Genomic DNA, 14,459 nt, shown 5'->3' on the forward strand with positions numbered 1-14,459 from the left:
AAGGCAGGTCATTCGATGAAAGAGTCTGGACTCGGACTGAGTTACGGATCAAGTTACAATAGTCAAGGGTTGGTGGAAGCAGCATGGCGAGGGTTTGCAGTGGAGGGAATCCAAAGAGCCTCTGCGTGCGTACTGTCTGTTGAGATTTCTTTCCATTGAAGACGTGGTGGGTCTTTGGGTCCGTTCCTGTAATGAGGAACCGAAAGTTTGCCTGGACCGTCAAATGACTTGCCTCGGAGTGATGGAGGAATAACAATATCGCACTAAAGTAGAGACTAATGTGTGTTTCCATCCCTCAAGGTCCAGGGTGAGCCCGAGGGTGGGTGGGTTTCATTCTCATGCAACATTTTCCCCTAACACGGGCTGTCTAGAGAGGAGACTCGTGGTTCTCCAGGGCTATGGTTCTTTGTAGAAAAAGGGCAGAAGACGGGGGGCACTCTTTCAGAACAACTCATGGAGCATTTGTGAAATGATGTTTGCCGCCGTCCTCTCCCCCCTCCATGTCTCACGGAAGACATTTACTGACGGTACAATAGAGATACAAATCAATAACCTGCTCCTGTAAAGGAAGCCTTATCTATTATCCTCTTCCTTCTCTCTACAGTCTTTACCTGGTGGTGAGGGAGGCTGGGCTCTACTAAATGGACAAAAAATCATTTCTCTTGACCTATGCCTTCCTTTTCAATGCAGGAGAAGTTAAATTTCTCCCGAGAAGAAGCAGCAATACATCAAACTGGCCTTCAACTCAATGCATCTCTTTAATTGCTAGTGTTAGAGCAGGCAGAGAGCTAGATATGAGCAGAGACAGGGGGACACAGGCCACATGGCAGGAACTGGGCCAAAAGGCGGGGCACGGGCCCAATGCAGGAAGCCCTACATCATGTAAACAGCAGGGGTCCCTGGGCAGAGAAAGGAAAGCAGGAACCTCTAGGCTGCTAAGTGGTCACACATTATGGGGTGACAAGTGTCCTGGAGTCCAACAAAGAAAGGTGGGGAAAGGCATGACTCTCCAGGGTCTGAATGTAACCTTTTGCTCATTATGCCCTCATTTCAGTAAAATTAGCCTTGCGGATTAGCAGTATCCACCATGCACCGACACCATGACATTTCCAATCCAGACTAAGTAAGGACAAAAATCCCTCCTCCCTTTGGGGAGATGGAGGTGCGATGATAATCAGGAAATACGACCCCACACCCTTCCCTCCCCAGTGAATATTCCGCCCATTCATTTTTACACTCTATGTAAACAACGTGCCAAAGAAACTCAGGGCAGCTGCTCACCTGAGTCTGCCCGCTCTGTCCTTGAGAGTGTAGTATCCATCCCTTAATAAATCCTCACTTTACTTTCTTAACCTCCCTGTCTCATGTCTGAATTCTTTCTGTGACAAGATAAGAACCTAGTCACCAGCAACACCAAGAGAGAGCTGTCTCTACAATTATGTATTATAAGTAACAATTTTGGTTTCCTTGACGTTCCACTGAAAAATAGAGTGGTATTTGTATGAACAGGAAGATATAATCTAGACACAGATTTCAAATGAAAATTAAGAAAAAAAATACTCGTTGTACTTTTCTTGGATTCCTACCCCGAAGATAATTTCTCCATTTTCTCTGTATCTCCTTTTCCTGCTTGTAAGAAGTCAACAGTGAGACACAGGGATACAGAGACCTCCATTTGGAGGTTGGATGTCTACTCCAGTTAGGAGTAGATACAGTTGTATATAAAAGAAGATACAGTGAGCTTCAACAAGGCAGAGGTTTATTTTGGAGATGTTCTGAAGGAGATAAGCCAGAATCTGTGTGACCGTTACGTTGCCTTCAGAGACCAGGATACACGTGTCTTTCTCCTCCAGTCCTCTTGACTCGGAACTTCCATTCTCACTGTCAACTCGTGTTTCAAGGTGGCGCCTCCAAGTCCCAGTCATCACGTCCAAGACGCAGGGCAGGAGACAAAAGACAGAAAGCACTCTACATTCAGAGGGGCTCACAGGGGAGACACCGCACAGCGTCTGATGACATGCCGTTGGAGATTCCGCAGGGCAACCGGAGACTATGAGTTTAAGTTTTGAAGCTAGGCAGACAGCCACCTACAATAAAATCAGGCTTCAGATAATAAAGACAAAGGAGAAAGTGGATGTCAGGCAGGCAATGAGGAGTCTCTTGCAGGGCAGAAGATGAAGCTAGGGTCGGCAGAGTGGAGGAAGAGAGAGGGAGAAGGTTAAAGGAATCAGCAATATGAGGAAATGCAGGAAGAGGAAGGAGACGTGTAATGGAGTTTTCCCACATCGTCTTTCAGGACCCGACAGCCCGCAGGACACCCTTTGGCTTGAAGTCATCCTGAACCCTGGTCTCTCTTTGTGGAATTCTGATTGTATGATTCTCTCCCTCCTCCATCCTGTACGGGGTTAGGTTCTCCATGGGCCATGAAGGAAATTCAACTTTGTTCTTTCCCCAGGGAGGAAAGATGCTCAACCCACAATCACATCTGTCGTACCATAACTCCTCGAGATGCCATTGTCTTGGCCATACTTGCTACATTTTTTTTTTTGGCTACCATTTAATCCACATTCTGACATAAACGGGATAGTATTTTAAATGAGGCAAGGACCCAGAGTTCTTATCCATTTTGGTATCTTGTTTCCTGCTCCTGTGCTGGGTGAGTGGTTTAGCTGTTGACAGTTTCCTGAGGTTTTTTCGTTCTTTTTTTTTTTTTTTTTTTCAGTTCTCAGAAAAGATCTAAGGAAGAGATAACAGGGCTTATCTTTGAAGAAAGAAAGAGAAAGACCTTGGGACTGCAGGGCTCTGCTTTTAACTTATGGGCAAACGGCAGACAGGAAGGCTGTTTTCTGTTGACGTGCAATCAGCTTGTGGTGGGGGGGGGATGCTAACAAAAGCGCTCAAGACTCCTTTATCTCCACCTGGAGAAGAGTGAGAGTAGGGAAGAGTGAGACGGAAGTGTATGAGTGTCTTTTTTACCTGGAGGCTCCTCCCTGGAGCGCCAGGTAACTCCAGGAGAGGAGACATCAAACTCTGTGACTGTGATCAGATCCCTGGAGGATTCGGAAGCACCTGCACACCAAAACTGAATCAAAAAGAAACACATAGTCTGAACAGACGGATCACTAGAAGTGTAATGGAATCTAATATTTAAAACAAAACAAACAAACAAAAAAGTCCCTGCAAACAAAATTCCAGGACCAGATGGCTTCAGTGTGGAATTCTACCAAGAAGAATATACCACAGTCAAGTCGGATTCATCCCAGGTTCTCAAGGATAGTTCAAGATACACAAGTGAATCAATGTGAGATACACCACATCAACAAAAGAAAAGACAAAAAGCACATGATCAACTCAATAGATGCAGGAAAAAAAAAAAGTTTGTTTGTAAAGTGAGTGGAGAAACCCACCAACACAGTGACTTGAACCTGCAGAATCTCAGCCAGGTGGACATCAGTTGCCTGTGGGAACTTCCTCTGCACTTTTGTGGACTCTATCCCTGTTCTGGTCTAAAGTCTTTCCAGTTTCGTGGAAAGCATCCCAGGCTACGTTTCATTGCTCTGCAGTCAGAGAGATTCGAGGCAGCAGTGGTAATCTCTTTTTGTCCATGAAGGAGCAAACTGCCTTGTGGATGGGAGGCGTCACGTGGCAGGGAACAGCAGGTGGCCTCTGGGAGCCTCAACCCTACACCCGCAAGGAACTGAGTCCCGTCAACAGCCAGTGGGCTTGAGAAAGGGCCCTGAGAAGAACATGCAGCTCTGGCCAGAAACTTGATTTCATTCTTGTGAGACCCTGGGCAGAAGACCCAGCCATGCTGTGCCTGGAAGCAATGAGACAATCACTGACTGTGATCATTTGTTATGCAGCAATTACTAACTAATACACTGCCCTTTTGGGGGTAGAAATGAGTCGCTGGTAGTTTTCTAGAAATAGAGAGCCTCCCCATTTGTCTGAAATAAGACATTCAGTCTGTTTCACAGCAGCTATTCAAAGGCCAAATGTCCTGATGTGGAAAGAAGTCCTGGTCTCACATTAGTTCTACAAATCTCACCCTTGTTTAGAAAAAAGATGAAATAGTCCACATCAAGATGCCTTGTGGGATACCCCCAGGTAGCTGCTTAAGAAATTTTGTAAATGTCTCACTCTCTCTCGCATGGCTGTTTCACTCCATTTCCCGGGGAAACTGGGTATATTTGAGGATACGGATATGGTTCCAGTGAGGCACCATCCATTCTGTCTACCACATACTACCAGGTGGTAGGAAGGTACCAAGGCTCTCAGGAGGGTTGCACTGGACTACACGTTCCAGAAACCCAGTTCTGGCAACTATTTCCTTTTACTCTTGAAGCTGATAAGCAGTTTCTTACCCTTTTCCTGAATCTAGTTTGCAGCCAATAGCAGTGAATTATTGTTTACTGTGATCCAAATGAATAGTTCACACACAGGCAATGGCTGAAGGTAACTTCCCCTGATCAGAATTACCATCTATTCACTCCAGGAGACGTAGAATAAAAAAAATCTTGAAGTCAATATTGCTTCATTCTTCTTTTTTTTTTTTTGACTCTATTGTATGCTTTTGATTTGTGGTTTCTCTGTTTTTCAAGTATGTTAACCCATTACTATATGTTTGCTTTAGATAGGCAATCATATAAGCTCAAACACACCCTAAAAAGATTTTTTTTTAAAGTCTACATTTTCTTGCTCCCCTCTCCCACGTTTAATAATTTTGATGTCCTCTTTTACATCTTCATGTGTATTCTCTTGCTCTTCGTTGTAGTTATCACATTTCCAACTGTGGTTTGCTCTTTTCTACAGACTCCTGTTTCTTTTGTACTTAGAGAAGACCGTTCAACATTTCTTTTAAGATGGTTTTAGTGTTGCTGTGTTCTGTTAGTTTTTGCTTGTCCGTGAAATCCTTTCTCTCTCTATTGTAAAGGATAGTCTTGCTCAGTGGAGTATCTTAGGCTGCAGGTATTTCTTTCAGGACTTTGAATGTATCTTGCCATTTCATTATAGCCTGCAATGAATTAGGTTGGTTGGTTTGTTTAAATAGAGGTTCTAGGATTTTAACCCAAGACCTCATGCATGCTAGGCATGCACTCTACCACTGAGCTATTATTTCACTCCCCCTCATTTTTCATTTTTTATTGGTCTATTATTTAATTTTCCTGTTTCACTGTGCTCAAAGAGAGACACAGAGTGATGTTAGTTCTTCCCCCTCAGGTGATGTTTCAAAGGAGGCCAACATCAGTAGCACGGAGACATTTCACAAGGGGTTAAGACGAATCATGACATCTTTTTCACGAGAACTCTTACACATCATGAGTCTGCCTGTTGGCCATTGTCTATGAGCATATGGAGGAGCTGGGGGATTTGGGCAGTTACTGCACTCAGACCCAAACCTTAGTCCTAATGCGTTTTGACAACACCGATGCACTGCGGGTGTTTTTGTTGTATTTCTCTGTCTTTAGCAAGCCTGCCGTTGTTCTGGTTCCTTCCTTCAAACAGCATCTTTCCTCCGGCTCCACAGGCTTTCCTTAGCAACCCAGCTTTGGACGTCACTGCTGGTCTCATTGGGGAAGCTGAGCTGCCCTGAACATCCCTAGACACCCCCAGGATGTGGTGCCCCAGAACATTCTGGAACTATCATGTAATTAATGAGACTGAGAGTTTATTCTGAGCCAAGGCAACGGGCGCTTGTTTCCCAGGATGGATTTCCCATCACGGAGCCCCGGAGAAAGCTTGTGGACGTGTTTCATCACTGTCACAGTCCCATGTAATTAAGCTGAGCCTTGCTCTCGTATAACAGATTTGGGGCTGCTCTGCCCAGGCCTGCCCGTCGCAGGCCCTTTGGGGATGCACGCCGCCGTACCTGAGATAAACACAGCATCCTGTGTGCTGCCCGCCCCTTGCTAGGGAAACACTTGGGAAACTCTGCTTTGTAAATCCTGGTGTCACTCTCTTTCATACCAGGTCCTTCCAGGGTTTTGACGGCGTGGTTCTGCTTAATGAAGAGTTACGTTGAGCTGATCAACCTTCAGGGCACAGTAAGAGCTCGGCAATGCCTTCAGGTCCCTACTGCTTCCTCCCTATCTGGAGAAAGCCTTGGAAGGATGTGCTTGGTAGCTGTGCTCAAATATAAATATTAAGGTTGACACAAAATTTACATCAGCCCCACCTAAATGGGAAAAACATAGATGCTTCAAAAACAAAGTAGAAAATGGTAGCGATGGGTATTTTTAAAAATTCAGAGGGTCCTCCTGGTAGCTGTCTTTGCTTGATTGATGAAGGTCGTCTATGGATGTTTCAGGGATGCTTAAGGCATCCCATTTGGTCTCTTCAATTCTTAGAAGAGATGCATGGCTTTGAGAAGGCTCACAGATCATCTGGGGATTGGGTAAACAGTCCTGGGAAGTCAAGGTAACCGTCTCCAAGGAGAAGGTGCGCATCAGGTAGAAAGAGAATGGATGACAAAGGGTTATGCCTCCTGGTCGTCTGCTGGAGGTTCTGCAGGGTTTTGCAGGCGCAGTGGGGTCTGCCCTGTGAGGCACAGGCAGGAGCGGGAGACCTGAATACGCAAGAGGTTTGACTCCCGAAATGGCCCCGTGCAGTGCCTGGGTGCGTGAGTGGAGGCTGGTGGCTCCCGCCGGGAATGCTGGCCAGCCTTGGTTCTCGTCCTTGGGGCTAAGTCAGGCTTCTCACAGCACGGGGCAGCGGGAAGGAGTCTCAGGGCGGTGATTTCTACAGGGAGGCTGCACTCCATGTCACAGTGGCGGAAGCTCCCAACCCTCCTTAGACCTGCGATGGGGACCGCCACCCTCTGCCAAGTCGTGTAGGACACACACGTCACAGGGCCACCCTAGTTCCAGGGGAGGGGACACACGGTGTTACCGAACTCAGGTCCATCCAGCAGCTCTCTGCTCAAAAATCAGTACCCGAGAGAGACAAATACTGGTAGAAAGGAAGGTCGGTTTTCATCAGAGTGCCAGCAATCCGGGGAGATGCTGGACTCCGTGTCTACAAAAACTGCCTCTGAAGAGCCCTGCCATTAAGTTTTACAGGGCAAAGGGGGCGTGAGCTAGTTAAGCATTGAGATGGCGGGGGTCCGAGATACTGCCACCTCCTGTCTCCTGATCTTTCTTTAGATGCGACCTTGTTCTCCCGGTTTGTTTGTGAGGTTACTGAAGGGGGAGCTAGGGGAGGGAATCTGGTCATCTGTTAATTACTTCTTCTCCGTTTCTACTTTCTTTGATCTGGGGAAGAACCAACAGGTTAGGCAAGGGGTTGGGTGATCAAAAGATCTGAAAGGTGTGCTCGGGCTGGGGATGGGTAGAGCGTGGGGGCACCTGGTTTAAGACTAGTGACCAGTCAAAAGGGGGCCTCGTGCCGAGAGCTCTTCCCTGCCAAAAGGTGCTTACGGTGGGGGTACGAATACAAGGGGCCAAGGTTTATCAGGCATCCTCGGACTAAAGTGTGTCCTCATTATTCGTGGATGCTCTGTTCACAGATCTGACTACTTGGTACAATTTCCTTCGGACCTTCCCCGTCACTCATGGACCTGCAGCCCCCGGGGGAAAATTCCAGCTCCCAGCTGAGGCCGAGGAAGGTGACCCTCTGCCCCCATTTCCTCATCCATTTAGTGCCAAATTTTTGGGTTTTTTTTTTTTTTGCATTTTTGTGCTTTGGGTTGGTGAAATTTCTGCTTCAAGTGGCCCCCAGGCAGCGCTGAAGCGCTGTTCAGACTTTGTACGCGGAAGAAGGCCTAACAGAGAGCCCGTGTCAGGTAAGCTTCATTCGGGTTCCGAGCCGCAGTGCTGTTGGTTGAGAGCCCAGTGCGAATGCGTCAGAACCACAGATTAAATCAGGAGTCCGTTAAACAGAAACGCACCCAAACCAAGGTTACGTATTGATGAGCTGATGAAGACTATGGGAGCAGAGGCTCTCAGGAACCTAACCGAGCATGCCGCCCAGGGCCGATGGCTCAGTCTCTGCCCATTCAGTGTCTGCGGTGACTTTTCGAAACGTCGCTGCCGTGAGGAGTGAGAATGGCCTGCAACCGTCCACCACATACACTCACACAGCTTTGGACTTGGACCCAGATCTGAACTGAGAGGTTAAGAGACTCAAGGCATCTTGAGAATGGGCCTACGGGGCTGGTGTCTGTGGGTCCCTTCACGGCCCCCGAGTTGAACAAGTCTTCAAATAGACGGAAGTGGCATTTCTCTCTTCATCAGATTCTGAAGTGTGGGCGTAGACCAGCCAAAACATCACCGAGTTGTTTTTTTTTTTTAAACTTTTTGCTTTGAAATAATTGAGGAGACACACGAGGTGTTGCAGACAAGAGAATGAGGTTACCAGGTAGCATCCCGTGAACTTCCGTCGGCTGTGACATCTCACCTGGCCATCCTGGATGGGCAAAACCAATGCACGGACACTGATACAAGAATATTAACAAAACTATGTCAGTGTTGTCTCCACTGGTTGGCTCAAAAAAAATGCACAATCTAAACATTGAGAATTTTGTTTTATTCAGTGGACTTTCTGAGGACTCGAGCCCGAGATGTGGCCTCTCAGGTAACAATAAAGGACGGCTCTGAAGAGGTAACGGAGGAGACAGGATATCCACGAGTTTTTGCAACAAAACTCATGTGGTTGGACCATGAAAAGATGACTGTGAATGCAAGAAAAGCAGACATCTCAAGTTAACGAAATTAGCACTTTTCTATGTATAGGAAGAAGCAAGCGTGTGGGCTCATTGAAGTCATTCCTTCAATGTGCACCTGTGCTCTCTGGAGCCACTGCCCTGTTTTTCTCCACGCTGAACCCCCACAGGGGGCACCGTCTGGGCATCTGGAGTGGCTGACGGCTTCATGACAGCAACACCTTTTTCTTACTGATACGGCAGGTGACATTTTCCATCCACAGTTCTCACCCACCCGCCCCCAAGAAAAGAAACAGGATGACTATGTGAGGTGATGGATGTGTCGATTAACTAGATGGTGGAAATATTTTCACAATGTATGCATGTGCCAAATCACCACGAAGTGCACTTTAAATATTTTACGGTTTTATTTGTCAACTTTATCTCTGTAAAGCTGAAAAAAAAGGTTCTGTGTATCATGCTAGCACCAAATCACACTGAATAAAAAAATCCATGTATTACAATTATTATTGCTAATGGAGGTACTGGGGGTTGAAGCCAGGACCTAGTGCATGCTAAGCAGGGGCTCTACCCCTGAGCTATACCCTCCCCATTGTGTGTCATTACTTTTTTTTAAGAAGTCTTATTCAATGCACAGCAGGAAACGAAAGCTTTTAAGCAGGATTTCTCTCCCGTGACAAACCCAGTTTTCAAGATGCGAGCCGTTGGAGAGACTCTTTAAAGCCAGCCGGGTAAGCAGTTTCTGGGAGCTGCAATCAGCGACTAACTTGCTTTGGAATTTACCTGTAGGAAGTGCGCACCAGGGCCCAGAATTGCTTTGTGCCCCATAGTCGTCTCATCAGGCCCTGGAAAGGTTGCTTAATTTGCAGAGAGGGTCTTTGGCGACCATCGCTGGCGTCTTCAGTTCCCCTTCGTGAGCTGGGTGCGTCGCGAAGGAGTTTCCCACACGTGCTGGCCACCTGCCCAACCTAGGAAATAAACAGCTACGAGAAGCGGGTTTACAGCCGCTTAGTCCTCAGGTTTGGCTCTTGGAGAGGCTCAGAGGTGAGGGGCCCCCGCTGTCTGGCCTCTCATGGGGCTAACTTCTCCTTCACCCTCACCGGGTGCACAGGAAGTGTGGCGCAGAAACAGCAGGCAGAGCTCTCATCCCCCCCCCAAATGTTTTTCTCCACCGGATTCTGCAAGGATGCTGTGTAAATGGAGGCCACGAAGCACGCCTCCCCCAGAGGCCGCTCCAAAGGCCTGAAAGAAGAGAAGAGGGAGCATGTCGGGCTGCGGGAGGGACCTGGCTCCTCTGGGCTCCCCGGGGACTTCTCCCAACAAAGCAGAAGCGCCTGGGATGGAACCCAATCTCCTGGTCCCGTCCCACACGGGCCCTGGCAAGGGGACCTGTGACCCCACCTTTCAAGCTGAGCCTTTTGAAGTTTGAAGACTGGCCCTGAATGAATCTGTCTGCAGAAGGCTGGCCCCAGACAGACAGACAGCTTTGTTTATTTATTTAATTTTTTGCAGACAGGTGGGTCCCTCCCCTTCCCCACCCCACCCCTGGAATCCGGGCTTTGAAGGGAACAGTGAGATTCTGCAGGTGATGGGGGGGGGGGGGCGGGGCGAGGTCCCCTGGCCCCTGGGAGACAGGTAACCTCAGCCCTTGTGAAATGAGTTTTCTTTGGCACCGGCCTGCGCCTGCAAGGGTTTCTTGTTTCAGGTGGATTTGTGTGTGTGTGTGTGTGTGTGTGTGTGTGTGTGTGTGTGATTGAGAAAAGGGGCCGCAGGAAGAAAGCCCCTGGCTTCCCCGGGTAAGCCTGGCGTTTCCACCTGCAGGAAGGATGCTGGGAGAGCACCGCTGGAGGGCCGCTGCGACCCTGAGCCCGCGGACAGGAAAGGCGGGGGCTGAAACGATAAACTTGGGGGCCTGCCATCCCGCCCTCGGCTCCCTGGGTTCACGTGGCCCCGTTTCTCTCTCTGCTCCCCCAGCCGGTGGGGGACAAAGGGCACCCAGGAGGGCAAGCATTTGCCTGCGGGAACTCAGGATGGGAAAGCGCAGGACACTGGCCCTGGAGAGCGAAGGTGCAGGTCAAAGGGCTGATTTTAATGAGCCCAGACTTTTGCACCTTCCCATATAGAGAGAAGTGCTAAAACTTGAGATGCCTGGTTTTCTTTAATTAACAGTAATTGTTTGATGTTCCAACTGCCTGGTCTTGGTTGTAAAGCTCCTGTATATCCTGGCTCCTCCCCTCCCTCTTCAGAGCCGTCCCTCAGAGCCATCTAGGGGGCTGTCCCCCCTGGGCTGGAAGTCCTCAGTAAGTCCTAATAAAGCGTAATTCTCAGCGTTTCGGTTTGCAATTTCTTTTTTCAGTCAACAGTAGAAAAAGAGAATGAATGTTTTCTTACGTCAAGTGAACACGTTCTTAAGAATCTGATCGTTGAGCCCTTGAAGTACTGGTTGATCATGTTTTAAGTCTCCCCGTATGCAGATAGGTTCCTGATATGGAAACGCTGTGTTTATTTTGCACGTAGGTTTAATCGTAAAGTTTGCCTGTGGGCCCTGAGGGGTTAGGAGGGAAAATCGTAGCTGTTTCTTCCTCCTGGTGGTTGAGAGAGTGTCCCTGCGGCCAGGAGAGATCCACGCCTCGGAGAGTTAATTATCCGAGCCCCGGCGGGGCCCACCCAGCAGTCTGAGCCCTGGGGTCCCACCTGGCTGGAGCTCAAGGAGGCTCGCAAGGCAGTGTCAAAGAAAAGCACTTTTCCACTCACCGAAGAAAATGACTTCTGTGGTCCTGTTGCAGAACGTCTTCCCGTGGTTAACAAAAAGATCTGGCTGAGATGAAATATTAACTTAAGGAGTTTTGGGAGCCAAAGACAAATATTATGAACCATGCAAAGTGTGACAGGGCATTGGGGCTCAGGGTGTACGGTGCAGACACAGGACGCATCCGCCCCGTGTGTGCAGACAGCTTACTCTGCATTTGCCTAAGGTGCCATCTGGCTGCCGCACGGGTGGAGAACACTGCCTGGCTTTCTGCTTCTTCTGTTTATGATTTTTCAATTCATAACAATCCTTCATAAGCTCCTCTCAAACATGACTCATCCTCTTTTCCCTCTGAGAAAACATTAGGGGGTTTCACTGAGAAATGAGCCGTCAGGCTGCGAGAAAACAAGTGAAACCTTTAAGGAGCTGCGCTCCTGACAGCCTGGGGCTTCCGTGGGGGAACAGCGCCCCTTGGGTCCCCCCCACACGCAGCCACCTCTCCTGGCCGACAGGTTTTAACCAGGGAGGACACAAAAGTGACTGGTTCCCAAGGAGAAGGATACAGATTGTGTGTGTGTGTGTGTCTATGAGAGAAAGGTTTACCCACCTGAAGACATCAATGCAGTTTTATTTAAACAGGGTCAGTTTTGCAGGACGTATTTGGCGCTGTTTTGTGTCATCCATACCACCTTCCTGACCCGTGCTTCAGAGAATTGCAAGAAGTGCATCCCACAGACCATGCGAAGTGGACGCTGCTTGTCACAGTAGTGAACACACTTAGGGTTCAGGCGGTCTGTGATCGGCACGCAGGGCTTCAAAGCAACGTGCAGTTACAAAAGTGAATATGTGTACTCTGAGTCGGCTCTGAAAATGCAGCCAACTCCCCCTGTGTCCCCCACAGTGACGGGGGCAATGCTGACCTTATGTGTTCTGGATCTGTTGTTACTGTGCAACCAGCTTTCCAAAGGACCCCCCCCTCCCCAGCCCCCCAGCTAATCTTGGCAAAGGCACTAGAAGGTTCTGGGTGCAAGGTCGGTATGTCTGCTCATGCTACCCCAGGAGTTTTTGATTCTATTTCTGTGATTAAACTTGTGACGGTCTCATGAGCAGAAAGAGTTGATGTTTCAGTTTAGTCCAAAGGCAGGAAGAACTCCCCTTTGCTTTGGGGAGGGTCCGCCGTTTTGTTCTATTGAGTACTCCACCTGATTGGGTGAGACCCACCCACACGAGGGAGGGCAATCTGCTCGGCTCGGTCTACAAATTTAAATGTTAACCTCATCCAAAACACTCTCGTACAAACACTCAGAATTATGTTGGGCCGACGATTCAGGCACCCCATGTCCCCTTCAAGTTGACACATAAAATTAACCATCACCGTATGACAACAGACTTGCGCAGCTAGTCTACTGCACGTATCATGAAGCACATTACCTCGGTGTGACCTGCCCCTAGTGAATCCAGAATGACTCCCATTTCTCAGAAATATTTTTTTAATGAAATAATTCCAGAATTCTGCTGGGGCCCAGCATTAAAAAGAAAAAAATTCAGTAGTCTGTAATTTTAAGAATCCATCTTTTTCATCCTCGTTTTTCCTTTTAAAAATTTGAAATGACACATTTTTTTCTGCATTTTTCTTTTAAAAAAATGTATTGATTGAGGTGCGACATATACAGGGAGACATACCCATGGATGGAGCGTTACGTGTAGATCCTCATGTAACCATCACCCGGATTCAGATACAGCACACTTCTGGCAACTCAGGAATCTCCGAAGCACCGGAAAACCCCGTCTTTACAACTGTCAGTCAGCTCTGCTTGCTCTTCAGCTGCATGTCAACGGAGCCATGCAGAACGTCACCCTCGGTGTCTTGTTCCACCTGTCTCCATGGGCTTCACGCTTACTCTTTTTGTCCAGTTCTAGGTTCATTCAATATTTCTTATCTTTTCATTGCTTGGACCTACTTCTGTGTATGAAAATAGCACAGCGTATTGATCTGTTCTCTGTTGGTGAACCTTCGGTTGCTTTCCGTTCGTGGCGGTAATGACCAATGACTCCACCAATGTTGGTGCATGTCTTTTTTTGTGGGAAAAGTCACTTCTAGGACTATTGTGTCTTGCTCCCACCAGCCATGCATCAGAGTGGGGGCATTTTCTTAGCTTTCGTCTTTTAGGGTGTGTTTCGTGCCTCCTCGATGACTAAAAAGGCTTGGCTGTGTCTCGAATATGATGTGTGAAAAACTGAGGCACAAGAAAGTGTTGCAATGCTCAGAGACGCCTTCAGAATACAATATTGCTTCAAGATGATATGGATATATGCACGTGGTGCCTGTCAGCAAATATATCTTGGGAAGATAGTGGGACAAGAAGGTGAGAATGGAATTATTAATTAAGTATTTATTAAAAATCTCCTTGGGGAGAATTAAGCCGACTTTATAAATGCTGGCTGGCTACGCCAGTGGCCCCATTCCTACACAAGCTCTCACAACGAACTATCAAGGAATTTCAAAGGCTTACAAGCTTCCCCGGGGTATTCCTCTCCATTCTGAATGCTTTGTTATTTTGTAATTTTGGCCTTTTTTTTTTTCCCCTCCTATCACTGATTTGGTATTCTGTGTGCAGAGGTGCTGGTTATAGAGACTTTTCCTGGTATTCACGAATGAAAGGCGTCCAGGGTGGAGGTCAGGAATGGGTTGCTCTGAGTTCTGGGTCAAACGAGCAGATCAGACCTTCAGGCGGTGAGAGATTTTCAGGCAGCTATTTTTCTGAGCTTGAACTCTTGCAACTTGTCATATCGAGAGAAGCACTAAACATCAGTAACCGAGTCATCTGCTCCTTGCGACCAGCAGTGGCCTCCACGAGGCCGGCAGCAGCCTTCTGCAGAATGTGTGTGCTTGCCGGCGCGCCGCTCCCTTCGCCGAGCTCACGCGTACACTCGCCTGCCCCCTTCGCCGTTCGGAATATTTCCCCAGACTGACCCGGGCGAGAGTCCTCATTTCGCCCCCACATAAAACTTAGCTGCCAGCTCTCATGCTGCACATTTTTTTTTTCAGTC

General features: G+C 48.0%; 1 long non-coding RNA gene across 2 annotated transcripts in view; it reads left to right on the plus strand.

The window, feature by feature from the left end:
• Positions 1-14,459, plus strand: part of LOC107034160 (uncharacterized) — a 90,961-nt gene that overhangs the window by 49,797 nt on the left and 26,705 nt on the right. The window lies entirely within an intron of this gene.

Source organism: Vicugna pacos, chromosome X, assembly GCF_048564905.1.
Source record: "Vicugna pacos chromosome X, VicPac4, whole genome shotgun sequence".
NCBI lineage: Eukaryota > Metazoa > Chordata > Mammalia > Artiodactyla > Camelidae > Vicugna > Vicugna pacos.